Here is a 14790-nt window from a genome sequence, read left to right as displayed (position 1 = left end):
ATTGATCGATTTGCTATCCTAGATTTTCTGCCTCCTCAACCCAAACTATGTTTCTGCAGGTACAGTCATTGAAAGGAAATGATATGTTAGCTGCATTGTAGCAACCAATATTACCAACTAAGTGGCAGAGAGATTCTGTGCTATGTGAGATTTGCCAGTGTTTATTGGACCATTAAGTAAGATATATTTCTCTCACCCATTTGTTTGTTAGGCAACACGATGCATGTATAACTTTGTAAGGATTATAATTATTTAATTTCCACACTTTGAAAAGTTTCGTGTCTTCCAGATCAATCATCTCTTCTATTGTTTTTCTGTGATCAGCCTAAAAACTGTTTTAGCATTTGAGATTTTCAATAAGATCATTTCAGTAATTATTTTTACCAGTGTTTTTCCACTAGTTTGAGCAACGATGTGTACATATGTCTGTCTTAGTTAACATCCATTGCTCCACAGAGATAACTCTACTTAAGTATAGTTGGTTCATACAGTCTTTTATTTATTTATTTATCTAATTTCTTTATCTAATTTCTATCCAATTATTTTTATTTATTTATCTAATTTCTCTGTTACTTGTGGAAAGTTGCATTTTTTTGGTCTGTGGTTCCCCCTGTTTCACCTCAATTTCATTTTTTTTTGGGTTGTGCTTTCTCAGCTCTTTTTTTAGATCCATGAAGTCAAAAACTGTGCCAGAGTCAATGGTCCTTGCATAATAAGTGGTTTCATTGCTTTATTCATGATCTTTATCAAGGAAGTAGTAAATGATCATATCTTTTATATTAACTAACTTAGGGTAATGTTTTTTGGTTTGTTTGTGTTTGTAAGTATGTCTATCCATTGACCATATCCTACTGTTTCTCTGAACTTGAATGTTTCTCTAACAATGAAGTTAATATTAGAATAGTTACTATGGTATAGTGTAGAATAGCATAGTATAGCTCATGAAAAGCAGGTGGAATGTTACAGTGTTAGGAACAACGAAAGACTAGAAAGGCAGATTGGAGGATGATTGTGAAGGCATTTAAGTGTGCCAAACAGAGAAGTCTGTATATTAACCTAGATCATCATACTAGGGAGCCACTGGAATATATTGACTACGGGAATGACATAGATAAGACATGTGCTCACAGGGAGTATGGATTGGAGGGGAGAGAAACTGGAGGCAAGGGAAATCATTTATGAGACTATTTCAATAGTAGAGGTGAGAGCAGATGAGGGCCTAAATTCCAAGGAAGAGAGTGTCAACAACTGGGCAGGAGAATAACCAAAAGAGAAGTGTCATGGAAACCAAGAATGGAAATGGCATCAAGAAGAAATGCATATTGACAAATCAATATTGGCAAGAACTGATAAGAGATCAAATAGAATTAGGACTAAGAAAAATGCTGCTTGGTCAGGCAGTTAAGAGATAGTGGTAACCTTAGAGAGAAAGTTTTTTGAGAGAGAGTTTCATTCAAGTGGTAGGGTAGACAAAGGAACTGGTAAGTACATCTGCCATCTCCTAGTCATGGATTGAGATCCAGCATGGTCACATCAAAAATAAATGATGCATTTTGTGAGGGAATCCTTCTATTCTTGACATTCCAAATTGGAACTTCACAATTGATATATACCTTCCAACTTCAGTCCTACCCAAGGACATTTTAATATTTCCTGTCATGGGGGAAATGGTCTTGACTCTTGTGGACACTAGCTTCTAATGTGGAGATAGATGATGGTGTCAGTTAATGGATAGAAGTTGGCTTTTCAGAGACCCTAAGAAACAGAAATGTGGATAAGCTAGAAGCAACCAAGTCCCATCTGAAGTTAGAAGGTAGGAAACATTCATTACCAAAAAAACAAGGCAAATTGTAAGTCCCTTTAGAAATCTTGGAAACACAGCTTCGAGTTCATGTGTTGTGTCTGCTTTGGGAATGTTTTACTTTTTGAGAGACCATTTAGCTTAGCCTCCACACTTCATGAGAAAGAGGATTTTCCTTGACCATAAGATCATAGATTTAGAAATGAAATGGACCAAAAAAATCCAGAAGGTCACACAGGGAGTAAACTGCAAAGCTGGATCTGAACCCAAGTCCCCTGACTCAAAATCTGTTATTCTTTCTCATGTGCTGTTACCTATGAGTATGATTTCAGAGTTCTAGGTTCCACATGACTTCTCTCTGACTTAGACACATTTAAACAATGAGTGCTATTAGATCTTGAGCTGTTGGGGTGGCCTCAATATTAATTTTGTTTAATTTTATGAACTGAGCATCATCAGCAAAGTCAAAAATTACCATCTGAGAGACATGTATTGCCTGTATAGCACAAGGCTCTAGCCAAAGCAGGAAAACCTATTTTGGTTCAATTTCCAAAAAAAAAAAAAGAGGATTTGAATAAAGAATATAGGGAGAGAAAGGAAGAATTTTTTGAAACATGAAGTTTGGTGAAATTTAAAGGTATTTAACTAATACTTGGGGTTTTGACTCAATTTGCCTTTTCTTGGAAAAGCAGGGTATTTGTCAGGATAAACATTCATTGGGCCCAAGAGAACAGCTCCGAAGACTGAAGGTATCTCTGTCAGCATGAAATAGAAATTGCTCCACCTCTAACAGTTTGTCTGAAGCATTTTCTGCCAGAGCTTCCATGACCTGTGCAATCTGACAGCTGGGGCTTCGAATGCCCTATGCACCCTTTCCTCTGCACACATCTGCTCCTGCCTCCTACAGACTCACAGAATCTCAGAGTTGAAAAGGACCTGCCTTAGAAACTGTCAAATCCAGCCCACATTTAGCAACAACAATAATAGCTGGCATTTACGTAGTACTTTAAGGTTTGCCAAGCACTTTACAAAAATTATCTCACTGGATCCTCACAACAACACTGGGAAGTAAGGACAATTACTATTTTTTTGTTTACAGGTGAGGAAACTGAGGCAGACGGAAGTTACGTGACTTGCTCAGGGTCATACTGCTAATAAGCATCTGAGGTCTTATTTGAATCCAGGTCTTTCTTTCTCAAGTTGCAGCACTCTAAATACCATGCCATGTAGTTGCTTACCAAAGAATCCCCTCTGCCTTATTTCCAATGAGTAGTCATCCATCCAGTCACTGCTTGAAGACCTCAAGTGGAGGAGAACCCCTTGCTACATAAAGTACCAGTTCCCTTTTTAGAGAACTCTCATGGTCAAGGTTTGTACTGGATCTAAATCAACCTTCTCAGCTTTCACCTAGAGCTCATAGTCTGCTTCTAGAGCAAAGCAAAACAAGAATAATCTTTCTATGTGTGACAGCCTTAGGTCCCCTTTCTTTCAGGCCAATGCCTTTCCGTGTGTTGATAGCCCTTGGCCACCTCCTCTGTCAAATTATTTCCTCTTGTCTGTACTTAACTTCGCTTAGAAAATGGAAGTAAAGGTCTAAAAATCTTGGAGACCCATAGCTCACCACCAAGAAGAACAAAGATTCTTTGTTTCTAAAGTTTCATCAATGTCTTCATGTGTTTTACATCACAACCATTTCCCAATGCACCCTTCTCCCTGCCCTATTGCCTGAAGCCTCTCATAAAAAAATGACAAAATAACCAGTACAGTAACCACATCTTTCTATGTGTGCCGTGCTGAGCATCTGCAGATCCTCTAACTCACATGCTTCATCTCTAATAATAACAGCATTAGTAGTGCCTTAACATTAGCAAAATGTTTTACAAATATTATTTCATTTGATCCTTACTACAATCCTGGGAGATAGGTGTTTTTATTATCCCCATTTTACTGATGAGGGAACGGAGGCAGACAAAGGTTAAGTGACTTGCTCAGGGTCACACAGCTAGTAAATGTCTGAGGCGAATTTGGACTCAGGTCTCCTTGACTCCTGTTCCTATGTTTTATCCACTGAGCAACCTAGCTTCCTCTGTCTTCTGGAACCCACATTGCATTTAACGTGAGTTCAGCTGCCTTTCTGTCTTAAGGTTGCTTATATTCTCATAGGCATTAGGTATATTACTCTCCCAGTTCTGTTTATTTCTCTCTGCATCAGCTTATAAAAGTCTTGCCATGTTTCCCTGAAATCCTCATAGTCATCATTTCTTGCAAGTACAATACTATCTTGTTACATTTGTGTACCATCATTTAAGAACAAGGAGTTCTATAGAGAACTGAGTCAATTTTATAAGAATACAAGTCATTCCCCAATTGATAAATGGTCAAAGGATATGAGCAGACTGTTTTCAGGTGAAGAAATTAAAGTTATCTGTAGTCATACGAAAAATCCTCTAAATCACTATTAATCAGAGAAATGCAAATCAAAATAATTCTGAGGTATCCACATCGTACCTATCAGATCGGCTAGCATGACAAAACAGGAAAATGATACATGTTGGAGAAGATGTGGGAGAGTTGGAATACTAATTCATTTTTGGAAGAGATGTAAGCTGATCCAACCATTCTGGAGAGCAATTTGGAACTATGCCCAAAGGACTACAAAAATGTGCATACCCTTTGACCCAGCAATACTACTACTAGGTCTGTATCCCAAAGAGACCATACAAATGGGAAAAGGAGCCATATGTACAAAAATATTTATAGCAGTTCTTTTTGTGGTGGCAAAGAATTAGAAATTGAGGGGATGTCCATCAATCAGGGAATGGCTGAACAAGTTGTGGTAATGGAATATTATTGTGCTATAACAAATGGTGAACATGTGGATTTCAGAAAAACCTAGAAAGACTTATATGAGCTGATGCTGAGTGCAGTGAGCAGAACCAGAACATTGCACACAGTAAGAGCAATATAGCACAGTGCTCAACTATGATAGACCAAGGTCTTCTCAGCAATGTAATGATCCAAAACAATTCCAAAAGACTCATGAGAGAACTATGGGGTATGGATGTAGATCAGAGCATACCATTTTCACTTTTTTGTTGTTTTCTTTCTCGTGTTTTTTCCCTTATGTTCTGATTCTTATTTCACAACATGACTAAGGTGGAAATATGATTAATATGACTGTGCATGTATACCCTGTATCAGACTTCTTGCTATTTTGGGGAGAAGGGAGAAAGAGGGAGGAAAAGAAATTTGGAAGTCAAAATCTTATAAAAGTGAATGCAATTTTCTTACATGTAATTGGAAAAAAATACTAATAAGTTGAGGGGAGAAGAACAAGGAATTCTAAAATTTCTAACTATATCATTCTAGCTTCCTCTTGCTTTTGGATCATCTATTGCAAATTTTTTATTCTTTCATTGGCTTCCTCCCTAGCATCTGCCATCTAGCAATTAGAATGAGCTCAGGAAACACAAACTCAATTTAATATTAGCTGAAGTCAAGCATAATTAGGAAGGTAACTCTACCATCAGAAAATTATATATAATGTACACAGATGCCAGATATAAATGATTTTTTGTATTATCCTCTGTCTTGAAATAGACACACCACTACTCCCCACTCCCCTCCATTAGTCCAGATAATTGAGAACTGACTCCATTCATGAACTCTCCTTGGGATGATCCAAGTTTTAGACAAATAACAACACAGTGGGCACCCAAGAAAGAGAAAAAGCTCTTCCTTAAGAGTTTTTGCCAGCAGAAAAAGGATTTTGTTGGTATTCATCTGATTATATTATTTCTGGGTAGGTTAAGAGTTTTATCTATTTATAAAATTACTCGGAGCCAAAGATTAAACAGAAAGATTTAATGCAGGAAAGCCGATTTAAGATGCAGAATCTTTTTTTTTCTCCTTCCTTAGCAGTATCCACTTAAAGTAAATCTTTGGTTGACTGAAAACAGATTACCTAACATATAAGGCCTCTGAGAGTTATCCTGGGTTTATTATATAACTACAAAAGATATTTCATAGTACTGTATAGCCAACGCATCTGCCTGTCATAGCCAATTATAAGATTGCCTAATTAATGGCATTCAGAAATGTGGTATGAAAATCCATTCAGCCTTTTTTATTTAAAAAATGTAGTGGAACACTGCTCTAATTAAAATAATAATTTTTTACTCATTTCGTGGTATAAAGGCAAATCAATACCATCTTTCTCAATTCTGGCAGACCTTTACACTCTATATAAATGCTAGCTATTTATTATTTTTTACATATTTATTTAACATGTATGAAACATAGAAGTTTGCCCCTGTCGTGCATGTAAGGTTCTCTCTACAGTTAATTGATGGTCTAATATTCACTTGCCAGACCTGGGGCTGGAAATGCTGCTTGCTGTGATATTTTATCAAAATCATGGAACAGACAGAAAACAGGAAGCTTGCTGACATCTAGGAGTGTTTAAAGATTGAATGAAAGATCTGATCGTTGGCAGGCTATACATTTTACAGCTGTTCTGGTCCATTGCAGCTGCTTCAGGGATTTAGGAGGCTTTCTCAAAAGAATTGGACCAGCCAGTGATGCTAAGATTAAGATGGCTTTATTTGGTGTATTTAACCCTCACAAGGGATGGCCCAAGGCTGAAGAGTACACCAAGGGAGCAGAGGAAGGACACATCCAAGGCAGTACCAGCTCTCAAATCTTATTATGGCTTCTGGGCCACAGCAAGGGGAGGAAGAGAGTTCAGTGAAGCTACTGCAAGAAGACTGTTCTTGACTTTGGTGCCAAGTCAACCTTCAGCTCTCCAGTTATTCCTATTTGGGCTGGGGAATACCTGGGATCTTATATCTCCCACTTAACACCTCCCCCCAACACAGAGAGAGAGAGACAGAGAGACAGAGACAGAGAGAGAGAGACAGAGACAGAGAGAGACAGAGACAGAGAGACAGAGACAGAGAGACAGAGAGAGACAGACAGACAGAGAGAGACACAGAGAGAGAGAGAGAGAGAGAGACAGAGAGATAACAGCACAGAAATCTTCTAAACTGAGGTCTTCCAGGCTGTGTGGGTTTTATTGTTAGAAGAAGAGTCTCATTGAGTGCAGTCTGACTGATAGCACATCTCTGACATGAAAGCAGAACTGCCAGGAATTAGTTAGCCAAGGAAGGAGTGCCTAATCAGTCAGCAGTCAATAAACATTTATGAAGTGCCTATTACACATCGTGCTAAGCACAGAGAAGATTCCAGACATGAATCAGGAAGGAGGGAGGGAGTAGTAAGAGGAAGGTGTAAATCTAGAACCAAGACACCTGAGAAGATAGGCCTAGATTTAGAGCTGGAGGGAACTTAGAGGCCTTGCCCTCCAACCTTGTCATGGAAGGAAACTGAAGCTCAGAAAGGTATCAACAGAATGTGGCAGACCAAAGACAGCAAAGATTCCAGCCCAGATCATTTGAATCCAATCTATTACTCTGAGTACTGGGTATTTTTACTTTAACACAGTTCAGTTAAATAGATATACTGTCTACAAAGTATCATGATCCCATTAGAAATGATCTCAATATCCTATTGTACTGTGTGACATCATAATTACATTAAATTACATCATATCATATTATATCACAACATATATCATAATACACTGTATTATACATCATATCATATATCATATTGTATTATATATTTACAACATGGTTTTGCTTATTCTATCTCCTTCTTTACTTCTTTCTCCCTTTCATCTCATATTTCTCCTTCATTTCCTTTCTCCATCATCTCTTTCTCTTCTTACTTCATCTTCTTTCTTCTCAACCTTCCTTCTCCTTATCATAGCACTCTTCTTCTTTCTCTGCCTCTCCAATTTGCTGTTAGAAGAATCTTGCTTTTTCATACATTCCTTCATTTACTCTTTCTCTCCTTTACAAAGTTAACTGGATACATACAAAAATGGTGACATAGAAGCAGAGGACTAACTTATTGAAGGCAGTTGGGTGGTACAGTGGATAGAGCCCTGGACTTGGAGTTAGGAGGACTTCAATTCATATCTGGCCTCAGAAATTTGCTAGTTATATGCCTCTCAATAAATCACTTAACCTCTGTCAGCCTCAGTTTTTCCATATGTAAAATGGGGATAATAATAGTACCTACATTCCAATGCTGTTTTAAGGATCAAGTGAGATATTTTTAAAATGGTTTGCAAGCCTTAAAGCTTTATATAAATACTAGCTGTTATTTTTTTGTGTGTACTAGGGGAAATTTTGGTCCCAAAGCCGATATCCAAGGGCTTATTTTCTTCCCATATAAGAAGTAGAGAAGGTTACAGACTATTCTTTAATTCTAAAGGTTATGAATATAATAAGTAACTTCAGATATGCAGGGAGAATAATGGGTTTTTGTTTGTTTATTTGTCATCCATCTTTGTTCAATGATGATGGAAGAAAAATTAAGAGAATTCTGTGATTCCTGGAGCAACTAGGTGGCCCAGTGAATAGAGCACTGGACCTGGAGTTGAATAGAACTGAGTCCAAAAACAGTGACCTTCGGCAAGTCATTTAACCTCTCCCTGCTTCAGTTTCTTCTACTGTAAAATACGAATAATATTTAGAGACTACTTCCAAGGATTGTTGTGAGAATCAAATGAGGTACTCATAAAGAAAGAATTTGGTATAGTATCTGGGACAAGTAGGCATTTAATAAACATGGTTTCCTTCCTCCCTCTCTTCCTCTTTCCCTCTCTCCCTCCCTCCCTTCCTTCCTTTTCTTCCTTCCTTTTCTTCCTTCCTTCCTTCCTTCCTTCCTTCCTTCCTTCCTTCCTTCCTTCCTTCCTTCCTTCTTTTCTTCCTGTGAAATAGATTTCTTCACTCCAACTCAGCAAACATTTACTAAGTGCTTACCACATGACAGACACTAACAGAAAAATGAAAACCAAACCTACCTTTAAGGAATTAACACTGGGGACAAGGTGGATGGCAGAGGGGGAGAGAGAAACAAATACATATACATATATATGTAAATATGTATGTACACACATGTGTGTGTGCATATATGAATGTGTGTGTACATACAGATACATGTGTGAGATATAATCTATACATACATATGTACATATGTCTGCCTGTGTATAGTTATAGATATTATAAATAATTTGGGAGAGAAGTGCTAGCCTAACAACTGGAGAGATCATCAATGGCCTCTTGTGAGATATGGCACTTAAGGGGAGCCTGGAATACGGCTGAGTATTCTCTGAGGCAGGAGTGAAGAAGCAGACCATTCCAGTCATGGCAGCTGGCATGTTAGTCCTTGCCTTGTACAAAGTTACAGAGGTGGGAGATTAAATGCTGAGTATGGGGAACAGTAAATAGGCCAGTTTGACTGGAATGCACAGGGTATGCATGAGAATAATAGAAAATAATTCTAAGAAAGATGAATTGGAGCCAGATTGTGAAGGACTTCAAATGCTTAAGGGAAGAATCTATTATGTTAATATTATTTTATCTTAGAGGTAATAGAGAGTCTATTAGAATCAGAATATGTGCAAGGACTAGAAAGAGGAATTTTGAAAAGTTAACCCAACTGTGAAGGAAGAAAACTTTTGTTCTGATAAAAGGAGAGTTTGAATTGAGCAAGATTTTAGATCCAGGAATGGTCAGTAGTGAGAAAAAGGGGTAAAGAAACAGGAGAGAGATAACCAGGCACAGTAGACTGCACACCAGCTCTGGAATCAGAGAACCTGAGTTCAAATTCTGTCAAATAATATCTGAATGATCTTGGATAAGTCACCGTAGCTACCTGAACCTCAGTTTCCTTATCTGTAAAATGAGATATTTGAACTAAATTGTTTCTAAGAATCCTTGCTTTAGATCTATGATCCTATGATTACACAGGGATTAAGCATCAAAGGAACAAATGGATTTTTGTCATTGACCAATTCCAGGACAATGGTGCTACCTTCTCTATTACCAATATATCTCTAGGCACACCCTTTCCTTTTCTTGTCTTGGCAATATGGATCAGTAAAACTTCTCTGTGCCTCCATCCTTTTCTATTCTTTCATATACTTACTCCCAAGCTTTTTCAACAAAGATGTAAATATTATCTTTATATCTAGGATCAATGGGGTGGGAAGTGATTATAATCAAGTATCTTAGAAGTAGGGTTTATCATTTTTTACAACTGATGGGGATTGTGGTTGGAAGTGATTTATCATTAGACATACTTTGAAACTCATTAAAACAGGTATATATTGAGCACCCACTATGTACGTGCATGGAACCATGGGAATTACACAAATATAGGTGAAGTCATGTCGTGGGTTCTCAGATATTAGCGGACTGGCCTGGGAGGCAAAAGATAATATAGATGTGACCATAGAAAGATAAAAACTATTTCCTTTATGCAGCTCCTGCTTTTTTCTGTGAATAACAGCTGAAATAAAGGAGAACTAACTCTTTTTCACTATAGAGTATTCAAGGATGCTAAAGTATAGGAACCCAGGATCTCTGCCCTCCTAAAACAATTCAGAACAATTAAGTGGCATAGTGGATAGAGTGTAGGGCCTGGAATCAAAAGGTCCTAATTGAAATCCAGCCTCAGATACTTACTAGCTATGTGACCCTGGGCAAGTCACTCAACCCCTATTTGTCTCAGTTCCTCACTTGTAAAATGGGTACATGTTGGAGAAGGAAGTGGTAAACTGCTCCTGTATCTTTGCCAAGAAAGCCCTATGGACGTTTGAATATGATTGAACAACAATATGTAGGAAAGGTACTGGTGTGGAATGGTTTGGTGATACATGGGGACATGCCAATATTTTGTAGTAACATAGTGTTAGGTGAGAGTCAGCTAAGTTAATGAAGGGTAAGTCCATGGTTCAGTGATTGCCACCATTGTGAGTAGTAGTAGTCGTAAGTGTCTACAACAGTCCAGTTTAAGAAGTGGCTCAGCAGCAAAGGAAAGGCTGCAAAGTATTATCCAGTACAGCATTATTTACATGTTTATACATGCATAGCTTACTTTCATTCACTTGTCTCTAGAGAAGGCCTAATATAGAGGTAACAGCACCAGCAGACAGCCAGTAACTTCAAGGAGTTTACAGGTCAAAGAGATAAGTCATAGAAATAGCAACTAACTCATGTCTTCCTGACTCCAAGATCAATGCTCTAGTTGCTGGTCTATCTAGCTGCCTAGGTAAGACTGAAAACAGTGCTGGAGTCATGTTATGGATACTGTTGAATGCTGGGTTGAGAAGTTTGGTTTTTACTTGAAAGGCTCTTGAGAACCATTGACAATTTTTAGCAGGGCAATGATATGGTCAGAGTTATGGTTTAAGAAAGCAGCAGTTGAGTACGTAATAGATTGAGGAAGAGATAGATCAAAATCAGGGGGATGGTTTAGGACAGAGAAGGAGACTTTTAAAATAAACCAATAAGGTGACAGGCGATGTAGAGATTTAAGAACACACCCTCTGACTAAAAAGGCAGTATAATATGGAACAGAGGTATCCAAAAACAAGTCAAAGTACTACCTTAACCAGATTAACATGTAATTGGGAAATATTTAACAAAATAAATAAAAATGCATTACAACACAGATAATGTTAATTTGTGGTTTTCTAACTTAACATGCACCATCAGGGATGCATTTCTATTTGAGTTTGACACCACTGGTAAGGTGAATAGAGAACCATCCTTGAAGCCAAGAAGACCTGAGTTTAAGGCCTGCCTCTGACATGCATTGGCTCTGTAACCATGGGCAGGTCACTTAAATTCTCAGTGCTATATGGTTCTAGGCACCTCCCTAAGGCTATAAAGAAGAAGAAGGAGTTTCCTCTCCTTTATCCTAATGATAGGTCAAGTCTTTGTATCTCCTTCTAACTAATGATATTCTGAACAGTAGTGGCCATTTTTTTAAAATTTCAGATGGTCTGGAAATAGTGTAAACCCTGTCCTTGAGGATCTTTAAAAAGAGAAAACAAACACGCCTCTCTTGGACAGTTTGGATATAACCTGGCTAGAGACAGAGCACCAGACCAAATAAGCCTTAAAGTATGTTCATATTTCTGTGATTCTAACAGAAGGCCTATTCTGCAAAATTCAGGAAATCTGCCGAGGCTGGGCCCTGAGGATATGTGATTCTATGAACTGTCATGCCTCCCTAAGTCAAATGCTTAAAATTTTATTATTTATTTTCCTATTGACATATAAATTTTCTTGAAAGCAAAAGCAATTTAACCTGAATGAAAAAATGTAGATTCAATTATGTCTCTCTGTGTGTCTATATATATGTTTCATCACTGTCATGAAATGCCAGATCTTTTCCAGGAATTTTTTTTTAATATTAACAACAAGTGAACACAGCAGAATTTTGTAATTGTAACTTCCTTGAAATAGATAGATCTGGATAGTGAGTGATCTCTCTGTCAGGGAAGGTATTCAGTTATATTGGTGTCATGTTTAAATATTTTATGTTTCTGTAACTCCCTCCCCTTGTATTGTAAAGTTATTTTCAACTTAGCTATTCTTTATGAAGGACCCCATGTATTAAAAACCATTAATAAGAAAACCAGGCAATTTTGCCAGCTCCTGAGTAAACATTTGCCATAGCACAAGTGTGCCTTTCTCAAAACAAGATCCTGAAGGGAAAGTATGCCTTTTTATTAATCCCTATTTCTTCTCCTCTCTCCCACCGCCACCACCATTGCTTAGCACATAGTAGGCAGGTAATGCTTATTGAATTAATTCATGAATGAGCATGTTTCCTTGTATTTTATTGCCAGAAACTATAATACTAACAATAAGAAATCATAAAGGAGACATAGGGATACATCCCAGGACGTAAAAAAGAGAAGGGGAGGTATTGTGTAAAAATATAATTCAATATTAACAAAAAAATCAAATATTATACTAAATATTATGTATCCATATATGTGTACACACATATTTATACTTGTGTGTTATATACATAATATGTATATGTACATACACACATATATGCATGAGGTATATGCACACGAATAATATGTATGTGTATATAAACATGTGGGATGGGGCATATATGTGGTTTGTATGTATATTTTTATATATACATGCAATATGATATGTATGTATGTGTGTGTCATATGTAGAAGATGGCTGGGTGGGGCAGTGGATAGAGCACTGGACTTGAAATCAGGAAGATTCATCTTCCTGAATCTAAATCTGGCTTCAGGCACTTACTAGCTGAGTGACCCTGGGCGAGTCACTTAATCTTGTTTGTCTCAGTTTTCTCATCTGTAAAATGATCTGGAGAAAGAAATGGCAAACCTTTCCAGAGTCTTTGCCAAGAAAATTCCAAATGAGGTCACGAAGAATCAGACACAATTGAACAACAAAAAATTTTATCATATGTGTGTATATTTATATATGTATATACACACACATATACATGTAGGCACACATGAAGTCTGGCACAATTGAATATGTCTATATACATACACACATACACATGTATACACATGTATACACATATATTATATATATATATGAATAAATGCATCTATAACTGCATGTATCTATATAGCCTAGCCTGTGTACAGATAGAGTAGGATAGACAATGTCATTTAAAATCAACAGAAGTTGTCTGGGACCAGTTTAACCACACACATATACCTATATATATATGAATTCATATATTCATGAATAGAAGGAAGATGTAGATTATATTAAGTAGAGTTGGGGGGAGGTAGTGTGAAAGAGGGAGAAATACTGAAATTTAGAACCCAAAGAAGAAAAACAAAATATGGTTGTCTGAGTCTAGACCAAGAGTCAATCTGAGCATTACAGAGAGTGCAATCAATATGCCAAGGGAGTTAGCAAAAATACAAGAGAAGAATCGTGAGTCAAGCCAAATATCCAGAAGGTGGAAATAGAATAAGTGAAAAATGTGACAAAACTCAGTAATGTTGGAGTAACCCAGAAAATCCAAGCTAGAGGTTAAGCAACAGTTTGCTGTGCTCAGTGCACAAACTTTGAGTATTTTTTTATAGCTTGTATAAATATGAAAGTGGAATGCCTTTCTGCTTCTCAAAGAAGTATAATCAAATGCCAAGATCTCCACAGAAAATCACTGAGGGGCAGATTTGTTTTAAAGCATATGGGACTTTATTTTGTTGGTAATAATGTAACACACACACATACACTTCTCTGCATTCTCTAGTCTGTCAAAATCCAACTCATACTTCACAAGGGTACAAGAGATCTTCTAAGAGAGACTAAGTGAAATTCCCTTGTTAATTCATCCTTCCATGTCCAGAAGAATGAGTCAAGAAGGGAATGGTACTCATATACTATACTCAGTTATCCAGAAGGAAATAAATTGATTTTCTATGAAGGGTTTGTCTTCTATATTGTACAAATAGTTTTTAAGCATTCTTGTTCTTACTAACACCAAATTCTGAGTGTGTACTTTACATATTCTAACTTTTGTGTTGTATTTTTTAAGAATTCTTGGGAAAAATCTGAGTTCTTAATTATAATGATACCTTTCTAAAGTATGGGTCATTGGAATTCCACATCACTGTGTAAGAGTAGCACCATTGTTGTTGTCCTTCAACTTAAAAACATTTTGGTCTTTACCTAGTATCTGGCACGTAGCAGATACATAAAAATGCTTGTGGATTGATTGACATCACATTTTTATATCTCTTTTTTGTACTTTTCCTACTGTTCCTAGTTTCATAGCTATTTCAGTACATACTCTTCTCATTAATTTGTAAGTTCTTTGAAATCAGGTCTATGTTGTAGCTCAGTGCCCAACACAGCACTAAAGAACTGGAGAAGGAAATGGCAAACCACTCCAGTATCTTTGCCAAGAAAACCCCAAATGGGGTCATGAATAGTTGGACATGAATGAAATGACCAAAGAACAACAGATGATTTTTGTTGTTCAGTTATTTTCAGTCTTGTCTGACATTTTATGACCCCATTTGGGGTTTTCCTGCTGAAGATACTAGAGTG

General features: G+C 37.1%; 1 protein-coding gene and 1 long non-coding RNA gene across 2 annotated transcripts in view; one reads left to right on the top strand and one right to left on the bottom strand.

The window, feature by feature from the left end:
• CA10 (carbonic anhydrase 10) overlaps nt 1–14790 on the top strand; it is a 718916-nt gene that overhangs the window by 409219 nt on the left and 294907 nt on the right. The window lies entirely within an intron of this gene.
• The window catches only part of LOC140528672 (uncharacterized), a 47804-nt gene that overhangs the window by 2848 nt on the left and 30166 nt on the right, over nt 1–14790 (bottom strand). The gene's annotated exons all lie outside the window — the stretch shown is intronic.

This window comes from Notamacropus eugenii, chromosome 2, assembly GCF_028372415.1.
Source record: "Notamacropus eugenii isolate mMacEug1 chromosome 2, mMacEug1.pri_v2, whole genome shotgun sequence".
In the NCBI taxonomy this organism is placed as follows: domain Eukaryota; kingdom Metazoa; phylum Chordata; class Mammalia; order Diprotodontia; family Macropodidae; genus Notamacropus; species Notamacropus eugenii.
This window is presented reverse-complemented; position numbering and strand designations above follow the sequence as displayed.